The sequence below is a fragment of the Heptranchias perlo genome, chromosome 10 (genome assembly GCF_035084215.1).
Source record: "Heptranchias perlo isolate sHepPer1 chromosome 10, sHepPer1.hap1, whole genome shotgun sequence".
In the NCBI taxonomy this organism is placed as follows: Eukaryota; Metazoa; Chordata; class Chondrichthyes; order Hexanchiformes; family Hexanchidae; genus Heptranchias; species Heptranchias perlo.
Window position 1 is genome coordinate 74307576 of NC_090334.1, and position 24582 is coordinate 74332157.

The window sequence follows — 24582 nt, forward strand, 5'->3', positions numbered from 1 at the left end:
ACTACAATATGTCACAGTTCCCATCACTGATTACTAGAGAGTGGCCCCTGCTGGAAACTCTATGTGCGCGTGCACGCATGTGTGTGTACGTGTGTGCATTCTTGCATGTGTGTCTGCATGTGAGCATTTGTGTGTGTGTGTGTGTGTGTGTGTCATCAGGACAGGATTGGGCTTGGCTGTGATGTCCCATGATTGAATAACCTGCTGTATCTCACTGTGGAGGTTTGCAGGTGGAGAACGGGTCCTTGGGCAAGGTACAGCAGGCTGCTAGTACCTGTGAAACCTGTACTATAGCAGGAGCCAATGACTTCAGGAGAAGCATAGACCTTTTTGAGAATATTAAAATGAGACTTGTACGTATTGTGCGAAGGAGCAAGAGCGATTCTGCAGTGCCATTGTACACTGTTTCAAGAGGAACACCGGGCAGCAATTTACACGTATCGGGCACATCAACAGGAATTGGCTAATAGCAGGCATCTGTCCTTTCATGTACAGCAGCCTTTTTAAAAAATGCAGTCAATACAGAAACACAAAGGACATTTGAAGCTCCCTGTAATGAATGGAAGGACATGATTAATGGGACTGGGTGCTTATCTCGTGCCCATTTTATTTGTTCATCCTGACAGGTCTTGACAGTGCCATGGATCATTCATTACCTAACTGTGATTGGGGGCAGGAAGGTGACCCACTGCCAGGCCCTCTGCCAGCACTGTTCTCGATTTGGTTGGTAGATGACGGGCACGGGTTGCACCTCTGATTTCCAGGGGCGAGCACCCAAGCTCTGCTCTGTGCTGTCCACATGGCGACGGGTCTAGTTCAGTTATGGTGGAGAGACTGGAGAAGCTGGGTTGTTCTGTGTAGAGTAGAGAAGGTTGAGGGGAGATTTGATAGCGGTGTTCAAAATAATGAACGGATTTGATAGAGTAAATGAGGAGAAACTGTTTCCAGTGGCAGGGGGAGGTCAGTAACCAGAGGACACAGATTTAATTGGCAAAAGAGACAGATGGGGAGATGAGGAGAATTTTTTTATGCAGCGAGTTGTTGCAATCTGGAATGCACTGCTTGAAAGGGTGGTGGAAGCAGATTCAATGGTAACTTTCAAAATGGAATTGGATAAATACTTGAAGGGGAAAAATTTGCTGGGCTATGGGGAAAGAGCAGGGGAGAGGGATGAATTGGATCGCTCTTTCAAAGAGTCGGCACAGGCACGATGGGCCGAATGGCCTCCTTTTGTGTTGTATGATTCGACGAAGCCCTTTCTACTCGGAGCTAACAACGCTTGGAGAGAAAATCAGTCTCCACGACTGTTGAAGTCGTATGAGAGAGGCAAACTCGGCTGCTGGAATCACAGATCCGACCAGTCCATTTGGGGTTGACAGGCTACTGCTATTCATGTTTTTACTGTTACTGCTCCTACTTGAAGAGATCGACGCGCTGGTTCTCAAACCAGCTGACATTGGATCACTGTTTGCCAACTCGTGTGATCGCCCGTGAGATTATCTCACCGGTCGCGACTGATATTACACAGCCTGAGGTTATGTCCTTGTAGGCCTGTTGCTGCCCATCCTGATTCCACTTGCTGTTCAAGATAAAGCCTCGCTGTCCTCACAAAGGCTATGCGGAAATTATTGCAATTAGAGGCACAAACCCCCATCCCAGTGCTCCATAATGCTTTGGGTTCAAGGGCTAACACTCAAGGATGTCACGGAGCGGCTGCAGGGCATTCTGGAGGGGGAGGTTGAACAGCCAGTCGTCGTGGTCCATATCGGTACCAATGACACAGGTTAAAAAAAAGGGATGAGGTCCTGCAAGGTGAATTTAAGGAGTTAGGAGATAAATTAAAAAGCAGGACCTCAAAGGTAGTGATCTCAGGATTACTACCAGTGAACTAGTGAGCACGTGTTCGTGAGTATAGAAACAGGAGAATAGACCAGTTGAATGCGTGGCTGCAAGGATGGTGTAGGAGGGAGGGATTTAGATTCCTGGGACATTGGGACCGGTTCTGGGGAAGGTGGGACCTGTACAAGCAAGACAGGTTACATCCGAGCAGGATCAGGACCGATGTCCTCGTGGGGGTGTTTGCTAGCGCTGTGGGGAAGGTTTAAACTAGAATGGCAGGGGGATGAGAACCTGAGCAGGGAGACAGAGGAGGGGGAAACAAGGATAGAAACAAAAGACAGAACAGGAAGAAGCAATAGTGGAAGGCAGAGAAAACAAGGGCGATAAACAAATAGGGCCAAACTAAGATGACGAGCAATCTTAAAAAGACAAGTCTAAAGGCATCGTGTCTTAATGTGCAGAGCATTCGCAATAAGCTAGATGAATTAACAGTGCAGATAGATATTAACGGTTATGATATAGTTGTGATTACGGAGACATGGCTGCAGGGCGACCAAGGATGGGAACTGAACATCCAGGGGTATTTAATATTTAGGAAGGACAGGCAAAAAGGGAAAGGAGGTGGGGTAGCGTTGCTAGTAAAGGAGGAAATCAATGCAATAGTGAGGAAGGATATTGGCTCGGAAAATCACAATGTGGAATCTGTATGGGTGGAGCTAAGAAATACCAAGGGGCAGAAAACGTTGGTGGGGGTTGTCTATAGGCCCCTAAACAGTTGTGGAGATGTAGAGGAGGGCATTAAACAGGAAATTAGACTCGCATGCAAGAAGGGTACAACTATAATCATGGGTGACTTTAATCTACATATAGATTGGTCAAACCAAATTAGCAATAATACTGTGGGGGAGGAATTCCTGGAGTGTGTATGTGATGGTTTTCTAGACCAATACGTTGAGGAACCAACTGGAGAACAGGCGATCCGAGACTGGGTATTGTGCAATGAGAAAGGATTATGTCTCGGAGCGGCTGCAGGACATTCTGGAGGGGGAGGGTGAACAGCCAGTTGTCGTGGTGCATATAGGCACCAACGATATAGGTAAAAAACAGGATGAGGTCCTACAAGCTGAATTTAGGGAGTTAGGAGTTAAACTAAAGAGTAGGACCTCAAAGGTAGTAATCTCAGGATTGCTACCAGTGCCACGGGTTAGTCAGAGTAGGAATGACAGGATAGCTAAGATGAATACGTGGCTTGAGAGATGGTGCAAGCTGGAGGGATTCAAATTCCTGGGCCATTGGAACCGGTTCTGGGGGAGGTGGGACCAGTACAAATTGGACGGTCTGCATCTGGGCAGGACTGGAACCAATGTCCTAGGGGGAGTGTTTGCCAGTGCTGTTGGGGAGGGTTTAAACTAATGTGGCAGGGGGATGGGAACCGATGCAGGAAGTCAGTGGGAAATAAAGTGGTGACGGAAACAAAAGGCAGTAAGGGAGAGTGTACAGAACATGACCGGACAGATGGTCTGAGAAAGCAGGGCAAAGACCAAGGGAAGTCTAGATTAAACTGCATTTATTTCAATGCAAGAAGTCTGATGGGCAAGGCAGATGAACTCAGGGCATGGATGGGTACATGGGACTGGGATGTTATAGCTATTACTGAAACATGGCTAAGGGAGGGGCAGGACTGGCAGCTCAATGTTCCAGGGTACAGATGCTATAGGAAAGATAGAGCAGGAGGTAAGAGAGGAGGGGGAGTTGCGTTCTTGATTAGGGAGAACATCACGGCAGTAGTGAGAGGGGATATATCCGAGGGTTCGCCCACTGAGTCCATATGGGTAGAACTGAAAAATAAGAAGGGAGAGATCACTTTGATAGGATTGTACTACAGACCCCCAAATAGTCAATGGGAAATTGAGGAGCAAATATGTAAGGAGATTACAGACAGCTGCAAGAAAAATAGGGTGGTAATAGTAGGGGACTTTAACTTTCCCAACATTGACTGGGACAGCCATAGCATTAGGGGCTTGGATGGAGAGAAATTTGTTGAGTGTATTCAGGAGGAATTTCTCATTCAGTATGTGGATGGCCCGACTAGAGAGGGGGCAAAACTTGACCTCCTCTTGGGAAATAAGGAAGGGCAGGTGACAGAAGTGTTAGTGAGGGATCACTTTGGGACCAGTGATCATAATTCCATTAGTTTTAAGATAGCTATGGAGAAGGATAGGTCTGGCCCAAAAGTTAAAATTCTAAATTGGGGAAAGGCCAATTTTGATGGTATTAGACAGGAACTTTCAGAAGTTGATTGGGAGAGTCTGTTGGCAGGCAAAGGGACGTCTGGTAAGTGGGAGGCTTTCAAAAGTGTGTTAACCAGGGTTCAAGGTAAGCACATTCCTTATAAAGTGAAGGGCAAGGCTGGTAGAAGTAGGGAACCTTGGATGACTCGGGAGATTGAGGCACTAGTCAAAAATAAGAAGGAGGCATATGACATGCATAGGCAGCTGGGATCAAGTGGATCCCTTGAAGAGTATAGAGATTGCCGGAGTAGAGTTAAGAGAGAAATCAGGAGGGCAAAAAGGGGATATGAGATTGCTTTGGCAGATCAGGCAAAGGTGAATCCAAAGAGCTTCTACAAATACATAAAGGGCAAAAGGGTAACTAGGGAGAGAGTAGGGCCTCTTAAGGATCAACAAGGTCATCTATGTGCGGAACCACAAGAGATGGGTGAGATCCTGAATGAATATTTCACATCGGTATTTACGGTTGAGAAAGGCATGGATGTTAGGGAACTTGGGGAAATAAATAGTGATGTCTTGAGGAGTGTACATATTACAGAGAGGGAGGTGCTGGAAGTCTTAACGCGCATCAAGGTAGATAAATCTCCGGGACCTGATGAAATGTATCCCAGGACGTTATGGGAGGTTAGGGAGGAAATTGCGGGTCCCCTAGCAGAGATATTTGAATCATCCACCGCTACAGGTGAGGTGCCTGAAGATTGGAGGGTAGCAAATGTTGTGCCTTTGTTTAAGAAGGGAGGCAGGGAAAAGCCTGGGAACTATAGACCAGTGAGCCTGACATCTGTAGTGGGTAAGTTGTTAGAGGGTATTCTGAGGGACAGAATCTACAGGCATTTGGAGAGGCAGGGACTAATTAGGAACAGTCAGCATGGTTTTGTGAGAGGAAAATCATGTCTCACGAATTTGATTGAGTTTTTTGAAGGGGTAACCAAGAAGATAGATGAGGGCTGTGCAGTAGACGTGGTCTACATGGACTTCAGCAAAGCATTTGACAAGGTACCGCATGGTAGGTTGTTACATAAGGTTAAATCTCATGGGATCCAAGGTGAGGTAGCCAATTGGATACAAAATTGGCTTGACGACAGAAGACAGAGGGTGGTTGTCGAGGGTTGTTTTTCAAACTGGATGCCTGTGTCCAGCGGTGTGCCTCAGGGATCGGTGCTGGGTCCGCTGTTATTTGTTATTTATATTAATGATTTGGATGAGAATTTAGGAGGCATGGTTAGTAAGTTTGCAGATGACACCAAGATTGGTGGCATTGTGGACAGTGAAGAAGGTTATCTAGGATTGCAACGGGATCTTGATAAATTGAGCCAGTGGGCCGATGAATGGCAGATGGAGTTTAATTTAGATAAATGTGAGGTGATGCATTTTGGTAGATCGAATCGGGCCAGGACCTACTCCGTTAATGGTAGGGCGTTGGGGAGAGTTATAGAACAAAGAGATCTAGGAGTACAGATTCATAGCTCCTTGAAAGTGGAGTCACAGGTGGATAGGGTGGTGAAGAAGGCATTCAGCATGCTTGGTTTCATTGGTCAGAACATTGAATGCAGGAGTTGGGATGTCTTGTTGAAGTTGTACAGGGCATTGGTGAGGCCACACTTGGAGTACTGTGTACAGTTCAGGTCACCCTATTATAGAAAGGATATTATTAAACTAGAAAGAGTGCAGAAAAGATCTACTAGGATGCTACCGGGACTTGATGGTTTGACTTACAGGGAGAGGTTAGACAGACTGGGACTTTATTCCCTGGAGAGTAGGAGGTTAAGGGGTGATCTTATAGAAGTCTATAAAATAATGAGGGGCATAGATAAGGTCGATAGTCAAAATCTTTTCCCAAAGGTAGGGGAGTCTATAACGAGGGGGCACAGATTTAAGGTGAGAGGGGAGAGATACAAAAGGATCCAGAGGGGCAATTTTTTCACTCAAAGGGTGGTGAGTGTCTGGAACGAGCTGCCAGAGGCAGTAGTAGAGGCGGGTACAATTTTGTCTTTTAAAAAGCATTTGGACAGTTACATGGGGAAGATGGGCATCGAGGGATATGGGCCAAGTGCAGGCAATTGGGACTAGCTTAGTGGTATAAACTGGGCGACATGGACATGTTGGGCCGAAGGGCCTGTTTCCATGTTGTAACTTCTATGATTCTATGATTCTATGATTCTATGATTAACTAACAATCTTGTTGTGCGGGGTCCCTTAGGGAAGAGCGACCATGACATGATAGAATTCCTCATTAAGATGGAGAGTGAAGTAGTTGAATCTGAAACTAGGGTCCTGAATCTAAATAAAGGAAACTACGAAAGTATGAGGTCCGAGTTGGCTATGATAGATTGGGGAACTTTACTAAAAGGGATGACGGTGGATAGGCAATGGCTAATATTTAAAGAACATGTGCAGGAATTACAACAATTATTCATTCCGTCTGACGCAAAAATAAAACAGGAAAGGTGGCTCAACCGTGGCTTACAAACGAAATTAGGGATAGTATTAGATCCAAAGAGGAGACATACAAAATTGCCAGAAAAAGCGACAAGCCTGAGGATTGGGGGCAGTTTAGAATTCAGCAAAGGAGGACAAAGTGATTGATTAAGAGGGGAAAAGTAGAGTATGAAAGTAAACTAGCAGGGAACATAAAAACTGGCTGTAAAAGCTTCGATAAATATGTCAAGAGAAAAAGATTAGTGAAGACAAATGTAAGTCTCTTACAGTCAGAAATGGGGAACAAAGAAATGGCAGAACAATTAAACACATACTTTGGTTCTGTCTTCACAAAGGAGGACACAAATGTTAGGGAAACAAGGGTCTAGTGAGAGGGAGGAACTGAAGGAAACCAGTATTAGTAAAAAAAATAGTGCCAGAGAAATTAATGGGGCTAAAGGCTGACAAGCCCCCAGGGCCTGATAATCTACGTCCCAGAGTACTAAAGGAAGTGGCCGTGGATGCATTGGTGGTCATCTTCCAAAATTCTATAAACTCTGGAACAGTTCCTGCAGATTGGAGGGTGGCAAATGTAACCCCACTATTTAAAAAAGGAGGGAGAGAAAAAACAGGGAATTACAGACCAATTAGCCTAACATCAGTAGTGGGGAAAATGCTAGAGTCTATTATAAAAGATATGATAACAGAACACTTGGAAGGCATTAACAGGATTGGATAAAGTCAGCATGGGTTTACGAAAGGGAAATCACGCTTAACAAATCTACTGGAGTTTTTTGAGGATGTAATTAGTCGAATATATAGGGGAGAACCAGTGGATGTGGTGTACTTGGATTTTCAGAAGGCTTTTGATAAGGTCCCACACAAGAGGCTAGTGTGCAAAATTAAAGCACATGGGATTGGGGGGAATATACTGGCATGGATTGAGAAGTGGTTGACAGACAGGAAACAAAGAGTAGGAATAAACGGGTCTTTTTCTGGGTGGCAGGCAGTGACTAGTGGGGTACCGCAGGGATCAGTGCTTGGGCCCCAGCTATTCACAATATATATCAATGATTTGGATGAGGGAACTAAATGTAACATTTCCAAGTTTGCAGACGACACAAAGCTGAGGTGGAATGTGAGCTGTGAGGAGGATGCAAAGAGGTTCCAATGTGATTTAGACAAGTCGGGTGAGTGAGCAAGAACATGGCAGATGCAGTATAACGTGGATAAATGTGAGGTTATCCACTTTGGTTGTAAAAACAGAAAGGCAGATTATTATCTGAATGGTGATAGATTGGGAAAAGGGGAGGTGCAACGAGACCTGGGTGTCCTTGTACACCAGTCGCTGAAAGCGAGCATTCAGGTGCAGCAAGCAGCTAGGAAGGCGAATGGTATGTTGCAAGAGGATTTGAGTACAGGAGCAGGGATGTCTTACTGCTGTTATACAGGGCCTTGGTGAGACCACATCTGGAGTATTGTGTGCAGTTTTGGTCTCCTTATCTGAGGAAGGATGTCCTTGCCATGGAGGGAGTGCAACGAAGGTTTACCAGACTGATTCCTGGGATGGCAGGACTGACGTATGAGGAGAGATTGGGTCGACCAGGCCTATATTCACTAGAGTTTAGAAGAATGAGAGGTGATCTCATCGAAACATATAAAATTCTAACAGGACTAGACAGACTAGATGCAGGGAGGATGTCCCCAATGGCTGGGGAGTCCAGAACCAGGGTCACAGTCTAATTTAGAACCGAGATGAGGAGAAATTTCTTCACTCAGAGGGTGGTGAACCTGTGGAATTCTCTACCACAGAAGGCAGTGGAGGCCAAGTCATTAGATGTATTCAAGAAGGAGATAGATATATTTCTTAATGCTAAAGGGATCAAGGGATGTGGGGAAAAAGCGGGAACAGGGTTCTGAGTCAGACAATCAGCCATGATCCTTTTGAATGGCGGAGCAGGCCCGAAGGGCCGAATAGCCTACTCTTGCTCCTATTTTTCTATGGTTCCATGTTTCATACTTGACGATGAATTTTGGGTTTGATTCTTTTGGGAAGTTTTTTAAAATTGGAATTTTTGTGCCTGTGTGAGTGGTGAACAAGTGGAGACTTTGCCGCCATTGTTAGCACCAAGCACTTCCAGGTTACTTATTGCACCCTTTACTTCACACACTGATGCACCCCAGAAGATGGGCTTCCTACTGCACCAGTGAGATATTCCAATTCTCCACACCAACCACCCTGTCTAACTGAAATTCCTAGTTTAGTGCCAAGTTAGGGGCATTCAGTTGAGACTAGCTCTTTCACTTAAGACCTTGCAGCTGCTGGAGGACACTCTTACTTTTCATCAAATCAGCCTGGGCGGGATTTGAACCTTGGTGTCTGAGGTGAAAGGTCAGTGTGCTATCCATTGCACCCCAATCTGTGTGGCGATTTAAATCTGTGGTAGAGTGGCACAAAGTACTTCTGGAGCACCTCACACACAGACATTGGTAGTGGTTGGGGGTGCAGAGATTGTAAACTCTCATTTTAAACAGAGGACAATCTTTGTACTGTTCTCAAATCTGAAAAGAGTACTTCAAAATGTAATCTTTGAACATCCAAAGACCTAGTGGGAATAACCACAATGTCGATGTATATTGTTCTATTTTTTTCTGACTATAAGCAAGCCCTCTTAACTGGACCTCCTATACACTTCCAAAATTGTGAATTTGGTTCCCCTCACGGTTAGAATCATAGAAAATTTACTGCACAGAAGGAGGCCATTCGGCCCATCATGTCCACGCCAGCTGAGAAACGAGCCATCCAGCCTAATTCCACTTTACCTCCTTAGCCCTGCAGGTCACGGCTCTTCAGGTGCACATCCAGGTATTTTTTTTATTGAGTTGAGGGTTTCTGCCTCTACCACCCTCTCAGGCAGTGAGTTCCAGACCCCCACCCACCCTCTGGGTGAAAAACTGTTTCCTCATTTCCGCTTTAATCCTTCTACCAATCACTTTAAATCTATGACCCCTGGTTATTGACCCCTCCGCTAAGGGAAATAGGTCCTTCCTATCCACTGTATCGAGGCCCCTCATAATTTTGTACACCTCAATCAAATCACCCCTCAGTTCCAAGGAAAACAACCCCAGCCTATTCAATCTGTCATCGTAGCTAAAATTCTCCAGTCCTGGCAACATCCTCGTAAATCTCCTCTGCACCCTCTCTAGTGCAATTACATCCTTCCTGTTACTTAGGGTAGTTTACTCTGTGGTGTGGTACTGAGCCATCAGGAACGGGAGGAGAGGAATGGTTGATGAGGAGAGGACACTGCAATTGGATTGGCAATTGTGCTTCCCAAAGTTATTGTGCTTCCCAAAGTTATTTAATCTGCAAAAAAGCCAGGGGGGAGAACGAGGAGAATTTTTTTCACTCCGTGCGTTGTTCTGATCTGGAATGCACTGCCTGAAAGGGCGGCGGAAGCAGATTCACTAGGAACTTTCAAAAGGGAATTGGATAAATACTTAAAAAGGAAAAATTTACAAGGCCATGAGGGCAGAGCAGGGGGAAGTGGGACTAATTGGATAGCTCCTTCAAAGAGCCGGCACAGGCACAATGGGCCGAATGGCCTCCTTCTGTGCAGTATGATTCTATGATTCTAACCTGTTGAGCCTGTCTGGGCACAGACATGGAGAATGGCCACTTGGGTGAGGTACGGGAGGTACAGGTCGCTGCTTGTAAAACCATAACACAGCATGAGTCCGCCTTCAGTACCAGAAGGGAGAAAGAGGGCAGTGCCTCAGAAATGCACGTGTTTCCATTATGGAATCAATCTGGGGTCTTCCGGTCAATGGTTAGAGAGTTGCCTGGGCAATTTGATGGGCGCAGCTCCAGAAGAAAGTGTTTTACAAACAAATGTCCTGCCAAACACTTGATAAAAGCAAAATACTGTCGATGCTTGGAACCTGAAATAAAAACAGAAAAATTGCTGGAAAACACTCGGCTTGTCAGGCAGTATCTGTGGAGAGAGAAACAGAGTTAATGTTTCAGGTCGAAGACCTTTCAACAGATCTGGCAGGTGTTAAGAAGATGAACAGCTTTTAAGCAAGTGCAGAGCCGGGGATAGAATAAAAAAGAAAGATTTGTGATAGGATGGAGGGCCAGAGTGATTAAATGACAAAATGATATGGTGCAGGGCAAAATGAGGTGATAATGAGACAAGTATAGAAACAAAAATGGGTCCAGCGGAGGTGTAAATTTTCCACAGCAGAGTAGCAGAGGTGGAGGGAAGCATGGAAAATCTGGCAAAGAGAAGGTTCCCACAGCCCAGGAATGTGGCAGAAGAAAGCCATAGTGATAGGGTTCACATGCGTCCTAGTGTTGAGAAGTTGTCACTGTGTTTGCATTTGACTTCATGGCCCTCCTCCTCCCCAGACACTGTCTCTTTCAAAACCTGCCTGGTGCAAGTTTTGAAAAGCAAGTGGAGTACTTTGGATTACAATCGCTGTCTTGTCCCCCCTTCCCTGCCTCACTTACTCACAGGTTTGAAATGAGATAGTGCCCTTTCAAACACAGCCCTTTAATCGGGATTAGTGCCCTCTTGGATGACCTTAATGCAGGAGCATCACGTGATCAGCATCATGTAAATTCTGCAAAAATGCTACTTCCAGGAGCTGGCATGTTGCCCCAGCAACAATCTCCAGGTGCACAAGCTTTATGAATGCTGAGCAGTGCAGGACCATTAGGAGATTCACACTCAACCTGCCGGACATTTTCCACAGCTTCATCTCAACCAGGTGAAGAGGAAAAAAAGAATGGTCAGCAAAACTAGGATGTGACAGCAACCATGTACAGTCCAGGTCGATCAGTGGCAGGATTAGACTGTGCATGGGTTGAAAGCGAAAATAATACTTATGGTGTCATAGCCTTCGTGTACTGTCTATGTATCCTGAGTATTTCTTTAGACTATGAGTGGGGCTCTTTAATCCCACTTTAATACTGATCTATAAGGGGAAAAATTTCCAGCACTATGGGGAAAGAGCAGGGGGGAGGGAATAATTGGACAGCTTTCAAAGAGCCAGCAGAGGCACGATGGACCGAATGGCCTCCGCCTGTGCTGTACCATTCCATGATGCATTGAAATAAGTGAAGACTCCTGTTTGCCTCATTCAGCAGGCAGTAAGTGATCCACAGTGCCTGTCAGTTGTACCTTATATTCTGCTCGGAGGATCTTGTAGGTGTGACTAATAATTTGCAGATTGTGTTGCCTCTGGTTACTGTTCTGCGTGTGTGTTTTCCTGAAGGTGACATGGAGGGGTAAAGAATGAAAGAATTTGCATCTGTAGTGCGCCTTTCTTGAAGTCAAAACGTCCCAAAGCGCTTTACAACCAATGAAGCACTTTTGAAGCGTAGTCACTGTTTCAATGTAGAAAAGAAATTACAGGACTGCGTTAGGCAGTAATGGGCAGTTGCAGTGCCCGTGCCTCTTTATGGGCTCTTGCTGTTTATAGCCACTCCATGCAAAGAAGGACGGCTTTCAGTGTTTGTTTTCAGCAGCAAATGGTCAGCGTGTTCCCAGAACCTAATTCGCTGGAACTATTTATGAGCGGCGGCAGTGTTTCAGCTTGGAATGTCACTGTCCACGTTCACCTGCTACCCTTGCTGTGTGAGGGTAAATGAGAAACCATCTCTCTGGAAAGAGAAGTGAGGCAAAGCTGTCCACTGTCACCCATCCTATTTGGTGTCTACATCAGTGATAGGTTGGATTGTATCGCGAAGGATGACCGTTGAGTATCTGTTGCGGACCGATCTGGACGTATCGCACCGCCCCTTTTCAACTTTAAACAAAATTGCTAATAGTCAGACCACCTTTGTCTGCCTACCCTTGAGTTTCTTTTCCTGTTTCAACTCCCCGAGCCCAACCTTGCACCTACGAATCAGTCCCCAAATCAGTCCGCAAATCATTCCTCCCCTCTTTGGAGTTTGGCAGACTCCACTTCCATAAGGTCCCCGAACTCATCTCCTGTAACCGGCAGCACCTCGATTTTAAAATTCTCATCCTTGTTTTCAAACTCCTCCGTGGCCTCGCCCCCTCCCTATCTCTGCAACCTTCTCCAGCCCTACAATCCTCTGAGATCTCTGCGCTCCTCCGATTCTGGCCTCTTGCATGTCCCCGATTTTCATCGCCCCACCATTGGCTGTCGCACCTTCAGCTGTCTAGGCCCTAAGCTCTGGAAATCCCCCCCTAAACCTCTCCGCTTTTCTACCTCTTTCTCCTCCTTTAAGACTCTCCTTAAAACCTAGCCTCACCTCTCCGAAGATCTCCTTTTGTGGCTTGGTGTCAAATTTTGTTTCATAAAGTGCCTTGGGATGTTTTACAACGTTAAAAGCACTATATAACTGCAAGTTGTTGTTCTTTCGGCTCCCTGAGCCTTATAAGCTCCCTGAGCTTATCTCCCCGAGCTTTACTTAACCTCCTACTTTAGTTGCACTAACCAACTAGGCTTTAATGTCACAAAATCCAACTAGCCCTAGTAAAAATTGAAGTCCATGGGAATCGGGGAAAACTCTCCAGTGGCTGGAGTCATACCTAGCACAAAGGAAGATGGTAGTGGTTGTTGGAGGCCAATCATCTCAGCCCCAGGGCATTGCCGCATGAGTTCCTCAGGGCAGTGTCCTAGGCCCAACCATCTTCAGCTGCTTCATCAATGACCTTCCCTCCATCATAAGGTCAGAAATGGGGATGTTCGCTGATGACTGCACAGTGTTCAGTTCCATTCGCAACCCCTCAGATAATGAAGCAGTCCGAGCCCGCATGCAGCAAGACCTGGACAACATCCAGGCTTGGGCTCATAAGTGGCAAGTAACATTCGCGCCAGATAAGTGCCAGGCAATGACCATCTCCAACAAGAGAGAGTCTAACCACCTCCCCTTGACATTCAACGGCATTACCATCGCCGAATCCCCCACCATCAACATCCTGGGGGTCACCATTGACCAGAAACTAACTGGACCAGCCATATAAATACTGTGGCTACGAGAGCAGGTCAGAGGCTGGGTATTCTGCGGCGAGTGACTCACCTCCTGACTCCCCAAAGCCTTTCCACCATCTACAAGGCACAAGTCAGGAGTGTGATGGAATACTCTCCACTTGCCTGGATGAGTGCAGCTCCAACAACACTCAAGAAGCTCGACACCATCCAAGATAAAGCAGCCCGCTTGATTGGCACCCCATCCACCACCCTAAACATTCACTCCCTTCACCACCGGCGCACTGTGGCTGCAGTGTGCACCATCCACAGGATGCACTGCAGCAACTCGCCAAGGCTTCTTCGACAGCACCTCCCAAACCCGCGACCTCTACCACCTAGAAGGACAAGGGCAGCAGGCGCATGGGAACAACACCACCTGCACGTTCCCCTCCAAGTCACACACCATCCCGACTTGGAAATATATCGCCGTTCCTTCATCGTCGCTGGGTCAAAATCCTGGAACTCCCTACCTAACAGCACTGTGGGAGAACCGTCACCACAGGGACTGCAGCGGTTCAAGAATGGGCAATAAATGCTGGCCTCGTCAGCGACGCCCACATCCCATGAACGAATAAAAAAAAACTCTTGGTTGTCCTTAATGCTCTGGTCCCTGTTTGGGCGCCAGTTATCTATAGGGTTTTTTTTTAAAAGCTCTCTTTACCGCTTTGGGTTACCAAGAGGTGAGGATCAACTGAGACTGAAATCCTCGGTAATTAAAATAATTGGTTTTATTGGCATTAAAACACAACAGTTTTACAGATAGAGATAAAAACAGAAAATGATGGAAATACTCAGCAAGTCAGGTAGCATCTGTGGGGAAAGACAGAGTTAATGTTTCAGGTCGATGACCTTTCATCAGAACTGGAAGAAGTTAGAGATTTAATGGTTTTTAAGCAAGTACGGAGCCAGGGAAGGGGGCAGGGGAGGCGGGGGGGGGGGAGGTGGGGGAGGAAGGAGAGGAAAGAACAAAAGGGATAGGGTAGATGGTAGGAGTGTTTAAATGACAAAAGGAATAATGGTGCGAGGCAAGGAGGGTGGTAATGGGACAAGAGGAGCTGTAAATGGCAGCTAGAGATGCTTACAGCCTTAGTCAGTAATGCAACTCGAAGCTCAGAATGGTCAAATTCTTCTGCTTCGGGAGACTGAGGGGTTAATTCTTCATTGACATCCTTCTTGGTCTTCTTCTTGTCTGTCTCCTCGAACTTACCAAATGGATGTTTTCATATCGTTCCCGCTAGGAAAACAGGCTGCCAGTAGTTTTCCTTTCTCTCTCTCACGGTCCAAACAGGCAGCTGTCTTATCTTTAACCTTGCCTCTTATCTCCGTAAAAGGGCATCAAGTCACAGTTAGCCTTCAACAGTCTGAATCAATAATAATACCTTTCAAACTTGGTAGTAATCCAGGGTTTCCAGCCTACCCTTTTAGTTTCCCTTAAAACTGGTATTAGAAGTCCATATTGAAAAGTCCAATGATGTTGGAGGGCTCACTTGAGGGTCTACTCACAACTTTGAACAACGAGCTAGCTGGCGGGTGCCGTCATGTGTGGTATTATGACGTTGAAGAGGGTGTCTCAAAGGTATTGATTAGAAAATGCATAGGGCATTTGCCTAACTGTTTATTGACAATGTCGCTTAAGCCTGGACACAGTTCTTCAGTAACGTGCCGAGAAGGGGCATGTTGGTTTTGACAGATTAAGACATGTGCCCAAACATTTCTCCTTCATGGTTCAGAACTCCTGGGCATGCAATGAAAGGGCTTCCTCTAGCCCACGTATGAAATCTGGTTACCGGGCTTAAGGCAAATTTATGGCAAGAAAGTGAAGTGATTGTAAGGAGGGAGGCCTCTGGCCTACAATGATCTGTGACTGCGTACCCGGGATGGCATGGCTCCTTGTCAAAACCTTTCACTTGAGGACCCGAATTAAGCAGTTGGTAATGAGTAACCTTGGTACACAGCACTGGACTCAGAGGTCTAGAACATCAAGCTGGTTGGCATGTCACAAGCTGCCTGTTGTTGATCCTTCTACCACTCTGAAGAATAGATGTCCATCTGGCGGTGGGGGGGTGGTGGTGGTGGAGATGAGGAGAATTTATTTTTACGCAGCGAGTTGTTACGATCTGGAATGTATTGTCTGAAAGGGTGGTGAAACCAGATTCAATGATAACTTTCAAAAAGGAAATTGGATATATACTTGAAAAGGAAACATTTGCAGGCCTATGGGGAAAAGAGCAGGGGAATGGGACAAATTGGATAACAGTTCAAAGAACTGGCACAGGCATGATGGGCCAAATGGCCTCCTTCCGTGCTGTATTATTCTATAATTCTATGTAACTCTGAGACTTAGGATGACAGCTGCTGGAAGCCGTTACCTGGAGGAAAGGCATGAGAACATCCGTTGCTCCATCCGGTGCCGACCATAATTGGGTTGCAGAGGTGTAAATAGCTGCTGCTGACGTCCTGTACCTCTAACTTGGCGGAACCGCCAATCGATGGATATGGTGTGTGCCCATCATGTTGTCAGGAGGATGGTGGCCATGCACTCACACATTTTATGGAGAGTTGTGCCGCTCACCGTGCTGTTTGTGAGGAGCTCCCGATACCTGCTGTCCAGCTAGCGAGGGCTCAAACCTGTGCTTGTCAGTTGTCTGATGACTGACTAGTGACTATCCTTCTTGGGGCGGGGCGGGCGGCAGGGTGGGGGGTGGTGGAGGGAGGTATAGTGGGGTTGAGGTGGTTGTAAGATGACACGCCTGGCGATGGAAGTCTGTCCGACTCTATAATCCATTACTAGCAGGCTAGCAGGTCCACTGTACTCCAGGGCACTTTTGATGATTGTCCAGCCAGCCTGACTCAAGACTGGAACCCGTTCTGCTCCAAGTAAGCCTGAAATACAATGGCCCAGCGGATAAGGTCTGGACAAGCACTGGGAAACTTATCAGTGCTCTGTGCTGGTTGGTTGCAGTTTTGGAAACACTATCTGTGCACAGTCGGGGATCCCTAAGCTCTCTGGATTTAGGCACACATCCCACTTACCCATGTGCAGAGAATGTGCACTCCATATTTGTGTAGATTGCTCAGTAGTTTGGTTTGGTGATTCTTAAACAGGGTGACGGGTTTCCACGTTGAGCACAATTTTTTTTTAATAAAGCTTAGTTAAAATGAGCATCACTCTTTAAAGGGGTTAGTGATAGTGACAAAGTGAGACTCCCTCAGTGAGGGATCATGCTAAAGAGACACCCTCCTTAACTGTGCTCAGGCAATAAAATACAGAAAGTCCTGTCCTTATTTTTCTTCAGTGGATAATTATTTTGCAAGACATATTTTAATATTATTCCAGCTGCCTTACTTTGACAAGCTAATTATTTTCGACACTGTGTGGCCCTGGTGTGCGCCATCCTCTGGCAGTGAGGGTCTGGCTTCAGTTCAAGTTTCACTTTTCTTCATGATTTGTTTTTTTATTTTATTGCCAACGATTCCTGAGAGCCCCTTTCATTGGGACAGCAGCGCCTGTTCCAACGTCCGGACCTCACTCCTCCGATGGATTGGTTTCTTTATTCCCAGAGCTCAGTGGATGTCCCTTGGCATTGCTCACGGCTAGTTGCAGGATACGGCATAAGTCCGACGTATGTTGTACGTGGAAATGGAGGGAGATCGGAGGTTGACAAATAGACGCGGGATTTGGAAAGATTTTCCTGAGAGATAGTGCTCAGAGATGATCAAGTATTTTTGTATCTTTTTTTTGATCGGCTCAAATTTCCCAGGAATGAATCTGACGATTAAGGAGTCGTTAAAAGTACGATTCTGCTGTCTGCACGACTTTTAATATACCGTTGTGATGTTTAGCAGCCAGGATGACTCAGGGGGTGAATTTCCATGGGGATAGTATCCCTAATCCGCCATAACTTTGGTGGAAGAGCTGCGGAAACCACGGAAAAACTGCGTGAACGGCATTTCCATCATTTCCCCGGGGTCTCGTCAGCTCTTCTGCCAAAGTTACTGTGGACTAGGGGGGAGAACCCCTGTGGAGAACACCTCCCATATTGTTTTAAATTTGGGTGTCCCTTTGTAATGTTCCCTGTGGGGAAGTTGTATAAGTATGTCCTGTGATGATATACAAGATTGAACAGGCTGGGGCTCTTTGCTCTAGAAAAGAGAAGACCTGAGGGGTGACCTGATAGGGGTCTTTAAAATTACGATGGGGTTTGATAGGGTAGATGTAGAGCAGATGTTTCCACTCATGGGGGAGACCAATACTAGGGGCCATAAATATAAGATAGTCACTAATAAATCCAATAAGGAATTCAGGAAAAACTTCTTTACCCAGAGAGCGGTGAGACTGTGAAACAAGCTACCCCAAGGAGTAGTTGAGGCGAATAGCACAGATGCCTTTAAAGGGAAGCTAGATAAACACATGAGGAAGAAAGGAATAGAAGGATATGCTGATAGAGTTAGATGAAGTAAGGTGGGAGGAGGCTTTTGTGGAGCATGAACACCAGCATGGACCTGTTGGGCTGAATGGTGTGTTTCTGTGCTGTACATTCTATGCAATTCTATGTAATTGTTACATAACTATTTGAACAGCAAAAAAAGATGTTATGGTTGAGAACCTTTTTGTTTTGTTGAACTTTTTAATTTATGCTTATATAGACAGAGATATTTTATGAGGCCATTGCACACTTTGACTGCAATGGTGCTTGTGGGAGAGTAGGTCAGTATATTAAGTTTGCCTGCATGGCTGTACACGTACTGGGAGCAATGAGTGTTTAAGGGCTAAAGCAAGTTGTTTGGCCTCGGTCGCTAGGCCTCAGTTGGGCCATGTTTGGGGGAACCGAGGGGTCCTGCCCAACTTGTGGCTTTATTGGATTTATCCAGTCACTGTTCTTGCCTGGCTTCATCTAGTGGCGTTCTGTTACTGACTTATTCTATTGTAATAGAGCTTTTCACAGTGAGACACTCTCTCTCTTTATCAAAAAAATGGCCGGTAGAAGTGCACAGTGTAACAGCTTCCGTTGTTCGTGAAATTGCCATGGCAACCAACAGGGCCAGGTTTGAGCAGAGCTATTAGTAGCAGGCCATCCTTGGAGCTGAATGATGTGTGTAAATACACCGTCCTACACACTTTTCCTCCTCTGTCTCTTCTCGCACGCTCTCCCTGCTCTGTAACTTATTCTTTCCTAAGGAGCTTCTTACCTTCCTGCAAACTGCCCAAGTGCCCACTCCCCTTTTAACAGCAAGAACCAATGACTGTAAATCACTCTAGTTATAACCCAGTCATTTTTATTGTTCAGTAAATATTATTAAGTCACTTATTACACAAGCAGTAACATTTAGTCTGTTCTCTCAGGACTCGCATGTATTTTTTTTGTAGCCCTATTCATTGACAGGTTTTAATTAAATTTTGTTTTACTTGTTCAGGTAATAATGAGAATTTGCCCTCAGTGACAATGCAATATTGTGATTATTTCGCCTTTTTTTTAAATATAAAAAAGTGATTTACCAGAGAGCTTGCTAATTGTAGTAGTAATGAATTGCAGTTCATCTCAGCAGGGAATTTACTGAAGGGTTTCTCCAGACACCTGCTTCATTGCTTTTTAACCATACTCAGGTTCAAATTGAAAGCTATTGAATTCTAATTAAATAAAAGCAAATCTAAATGTTGTTCAGAATAATTGTGGTCTTTCTGCTCTTTTCCAGTCCTCCTTGCTGTTACATGGAATTACACAGAATTTACAACATAGAATTACATAGAATTTACAGCACAGAAACAGGCCATTCGGCCCAACTGGTCCATGCCGGTGTTTATGCTCCACACGAGCCTCCTCCCTCCCTACTTCATCTAATCCTATCAACATATCCTTCTATTCCTTTCTCCCTCATGTACTTACCTAGCTTCCCCTTAAAGGCATCTAGCTATTCGCCTCAACTACTCCACGTGGAAACATGTTCCACATTCCAACCATTCTCTGGGTAAAGAAGTTTCTCCTGAATTCCTTATTGGATTTATCAGTGACTATCTTATATTCATGACCCCTAGTTTTGGACTCCCCCACAAGTGGAAACGTCTTCTCTACATCTACCCTATCAAACCCTCTCATAATTTTAAAGACTTCTATTAGGTCACCCCTCAGCCTCCTCTTTTCTAGTTAACGTTAATCTAATTAATTAATTCTAGTTAAAGATAATGTCATTGTTAGGACTTAAACTGTAGTCAGTAAAGTAGCCGCATGAGAAGAAAGTTCCAGCAAAAACAGCACTTGATGCTGGTAATTAAGCTCTTTTTTTGGCGTGCGTTTGTTGAATGCGTTTATCGTTTAATAATACATTCTGAGGTGGTATTTTAACTGTGCTATTAAAGGATGCTTCAGTGAATTCATGGCAGTTACAGTGTTGGGTTCAGAGCAGCCTGACAAAGTAATTAAAAATTGAAGAGGTGGAATGGAAGTGAGGGGAGCGGGGCTCCCTGCAGATTGTACTTTGAAATAAAAGAGCTGTTTCAGTCATTTTTTAATTAAAAAAACAAAGTTTCCTCTGGCTCTTTTTGCTTTTTGTAAATTCATTCTTGGGATGTGGGCATTGCTAGCCAGGCTAGCATTTATCGTCCATCCCTAGTTGCCCTTGAGAAGGTGGCGGTGAATCCATACGACGCTCTGCTTTCCCCTATATGTGGTGTTGGGAAGTCTCATTTTACTGTGAACATTGCGGTTTTCTGGTTAGAGTTAGCTTCTCCTTTTATAATTTGGTCCCTCCGTGCTAAGAACATAAGCACACACTGAATGAGAAAAGGCCACTCAGCCCATCATCCTGCCCCTTCTATAGACCAGAGACAATCTCTTCTAACATGGACTCTTACCCAAGCCATCAAATCTCCAGAGGAAAAGTTCTGCACAGTTGATAACTGGCACCGGAGATAGATCCAAAAACACCTAAACCTTGAGTACATCAGGGCCATCTTTTGTGTGGACTTGCCGTGGTCACAGCCGCTCAGAATCCACCATATCTCCGCACTGAAGCAGTTTAAGAAACTGTGATGTTGAGTGGAATAAATGTCCAATTGTTTTATTTTTCTGACTGATATGCTTAAGGATTGGTAGTTCAAATAAAGTTTTCAAATCCTTCTCCTCGCCCGAATATATTCCCATTGTTCTTCGTTCCAGTTTCCTTGGGTAGACTACAGCTACCATCAGTTCCTCCTAAGCTCCATCCTAAACACTCTTTCTCCTCACTGTGTTGCAATCGAGACTCAAAACACTGTCCCTTATTCTAACTCATTCTTTCCCGGGACCTTTGAACTGCGGAGCACCTCACCTCCCTCAATCTTCCCCTTTTTTGACAATCGACAGGCATGTTGTCACCTCACCACCCCTTCTTCATTCACCCTATCTTCTTTCCTTCTCTTTTTAACCTGGGTTGGGGTAGATCATGACTCCGTGCGCCAGTGTAAAACGGGTGATAGCGAGTCAGCAGCATATTTTACATCTCCCCCGATTTTTATCTCCAATGGGAATGGAAATAAAAATAGGGAGCGATGTAAAACGGGCTGCTGAACTCGCTATCACCCTTTTTACACTATCGCACCAAGTCAAGATCTACCCAGTTGTGTCTTACGCCATGGCATTTGGCTTTTCAGGAAGGTTTCTTAAAAGGGAAGTTAACCATCTTATCAACTGGGCTGGGATTGATCTCATTAATAGCCCGAAAAGTGTAAAGGAATTTAGTATCCCTCCCTTTCTCTGCCGACCCTCCAAAAGACACAACACTCTGCTGCAGTCCTGCAGTATGTTCTCATTCAGTCATGTGGACAAAAAGTACAACAACAATAACACCTTGCTTTAATCCAGCGCCTTTAACATAATAAAACGTCCCAAGGCGCTTCACAGGAGCGATTTCCAAACAAAATTTGATGCCGAACCACAAAAAGAGATATTAGGTCAGGTGACCAAAAGTTTGGTCAAAAATGTAGGTTTTAAGGAGCGTCATAAAGGAGGAGGGAAAGGTAGAGAGGCGGAGAGGTTTAAGGAGGGAATTCCGGAGCGTAGGGCCTAGACAGCTGAATGCATGGCCGCCAACGATGGGGCGATGAAAATCGGGGATGCACAGAGATCTTGGAGGGTTGTAGGGCTGGAGGAAGTTACACATATAGGGAAGGGTGAGGCCACAGAGGGATTTGAAAACAAGTGTGAGAATTTTAAAATCGTGACGTTGCCAGACCGGGAGCCGATGTAGGTCAGCGAGCACAGGGGTGATGAGTGAACGGGACTTGGTGAGAGTTAGGATACGGGCAGCGGAGTTTTGGATGAAGTTATCTGTGCAATTATCACTCACCTCCCCACCCCCCCCCCAACTTTGAAGTAAGTGTCGTTGCTGTTTGTTTATGATAGTTACTTCATAATCGTTTATCACCTCTGGAACAGCACTCTAGTTTTCATACGAGCGTGCTGTGTCTTTGTGATAGAAAATAGATTAGGTTTTTTTTTAAAAGAAGATGCTATCAAAATATTGTAAAAAATATTCCAAAAGCAGTTGCTGGTAATAAAAAAAATCAAGATGCCATGGTTTTCAATTTTGATTAAATCAGACAAAACCAACATTTAAATTGCAAAATTTATAAAACAGTGTGTGGGGGACAGAAGAGAAATCAATGCAAACCTCCAAGGACTTCATCAAGGCACTCAGTGGATTAAGAACAAATGCAGTCTTTGTACTCGGGGAGTTTACACAAGCTTAAAAGATTCAAAGACTGCTCTGTGTCTTTCTCCTGCCCGCTCCCTCCTTGAAGATCCCACTTTAAATATAATTCTCCAAATCTTGTGTGTAATTCAGTAAGGCAAAAAGAAAAGGGTGAAATTTCACTCGGGAAGATACCTGATAGCAAACTCTTTGCAAATTGGTTGTTTAGCTAGTTTCTTTTGTAGATTCCACATCAGAAGTTTTTTTTTAAGTTTTTAATATGTGAAAAGTTTGTCACAGTAGGATCTGAAACACTGACACCTGACATAACTATCAGGAAAGACTGAACAGGCTGGGGCTCTTTTCTCTAGAAAAGAGAAGACTGAGAGGTGACCTGATAGAGGTCTATAAGATTATGAAGGGGTTCAATAGGATAGATGTTACCACTTGTGGGGGAGTTCAAAACTAGGGGTCATAAATATAAGATAGTCACTAATAAATCCAATAACAAATTCAGGAGAAACTTCTTTACTCGAGAGAGTGGTGAGAATGTGGAACTTGCTGCCACATGGAGTGGTTGAGGCGAATAGCATAGATGCATTTAAGGGGAAACTAGATAAGTACATGAGGGAAGAAGGAATAGAAGGGTCTGGTGATAGGTTGTGATGAAGTAAATAGGGTGGCAGGAGGCTCATGTGGAGCTCAAACACCAGCCGAATGGCCTGTTCCTGTGCTGTAAATTCTATATAATTCTATGTAACTGTATATTCAACAGTAGAGCCACTGTTAGATCTAGGATTCTTACATTCTCACTGTGTTGAAATCTGGACTGATGACATGGCCTCCTACTCTTAATTCATTCTTTCCCAGTACCCCACACCTAGGGAGCTCCTTACCACCCCCTCCTCATTCAATCTTCAGGCACTTAGACCCCAAGCTTTGCATCTTCCCTCCGACTCTCTTCAATGCTGATGGAGTCCTGCATCACTTCAGGCAATTGGCACGCAGCAGGGTCCCACAAACAGCAATTAGATAAATGATGAGTTTCTTTGGTGGTGTTGGTTGAGGGACAAATGTTGGCCAGGACAATGGGAAGAACTCCCCTGCTCCTCTTCAAATAGCGGTGTGGGATCTCTAACATCCACCTGATCAGAAGGAGCTTTGGCTTAACATCTCAAAGAAGAGTGCAGCACTCCCTCAGTACTGCATTGCATTGCAATTCTAAGTTATGCGCTGGAAGTCCTGGAGTGGGGGTCGAACCCAGAACCCTCTTGACTCAAAAGTGACAGTGCTATGACCGAGCCAAGCTCACGCTTGGACTGTTTTTCCCTGCTTTACCTATACCTCCCAGTATTTTAAACACCTGGATCATGTCCCCTTCAAACTTTTCTCCAATAAAAACAAGTTCACCTCTTCTAGTCTCTTCTTGTAGTTTAGACCAGCTAGCTCAGCAAAGACTGGGGATCAAATTTGGGCCCTATCTACTCTGTATGGCTCAGTACCCGACTGTATGATACAACGGGCAATCCCAGCACACAAAGCCATAGTGCAGCTCACAATTTAACAATTTAAGGTCTTACGAATGATACTCCCGTTGGGTAAATACCTGAGATGTGCCATCCTGAGCAGGTAGGCTGTAGGTGCGATCCCAATTAGTGCGACAGTGGACATGCAGCATCCCTGGGAAGCTAGGAAGTGGGAAACACGATCAGCCCGGGAGCTGTCTAACACAGGAGGGTGTAGAGGTTGGGTGAGGGCAGGAGCAGGCTCTGCTGTGATACCCCTCTGTGTTTTGGATCATCTGCCTCCAACCCGCCGCCTAACATTTGTGGGATCTTGTCCCAAGACATGTCGCCACCTTCAGGAGAGAAGGGTAGAAACCTGGAAAACAAAAGGAAACAAATGGTCATAAGGAACAATTGCCATTCAAAAACAAGGAATAAAACCTGTTTGATCTCTCCTTCCATGCATTTTCATTCCTGACGCTGTTATGACATAACATAGGACATAGCCCAATCAGTGGACCAATAAATCTCGGATGATTGCAAAATTTTCATTTGTCCTCATCACAACAACTTGCATTTGTATAGCGCCTTTAACGTAGTAAAATGTCCCAAGAAATCATAGAATTATACAGCATAGAAGGAGACCATTTGACCCGACATGTCTGTGCCGGCTCTTTGAAAGAGCTATCCAATTAGTCCCACTCCCCTGCTCTTTCCCCATAACCCGGCAAATATTTCCTTTTCAAATATTTATCCAATTCCTTTTTAAAAGTTACAATTGAATCTGCTTCCACCACCCTTTCAGGCAGTGCATTCCAGATCATAACAACTCATTGCATAAAAAAAATTCTCCT

At 45.1% G+C, this 24582-nt stretch overlaps 1 protein-coding gene across 2 annotated transcripts in view; it reads left to right on the forward strand.

Moving 5' to 3' along the window:
- The window catches only part of adck1 (aarF domain containing kinase 1), a 512025-nt gene that overhangs the window by 281795 nt on the left and 205648 nt on the right, over window positions 1–24582 (forward strand). The gene's annotated exons all lie outside the window — the stretch shown is intronic.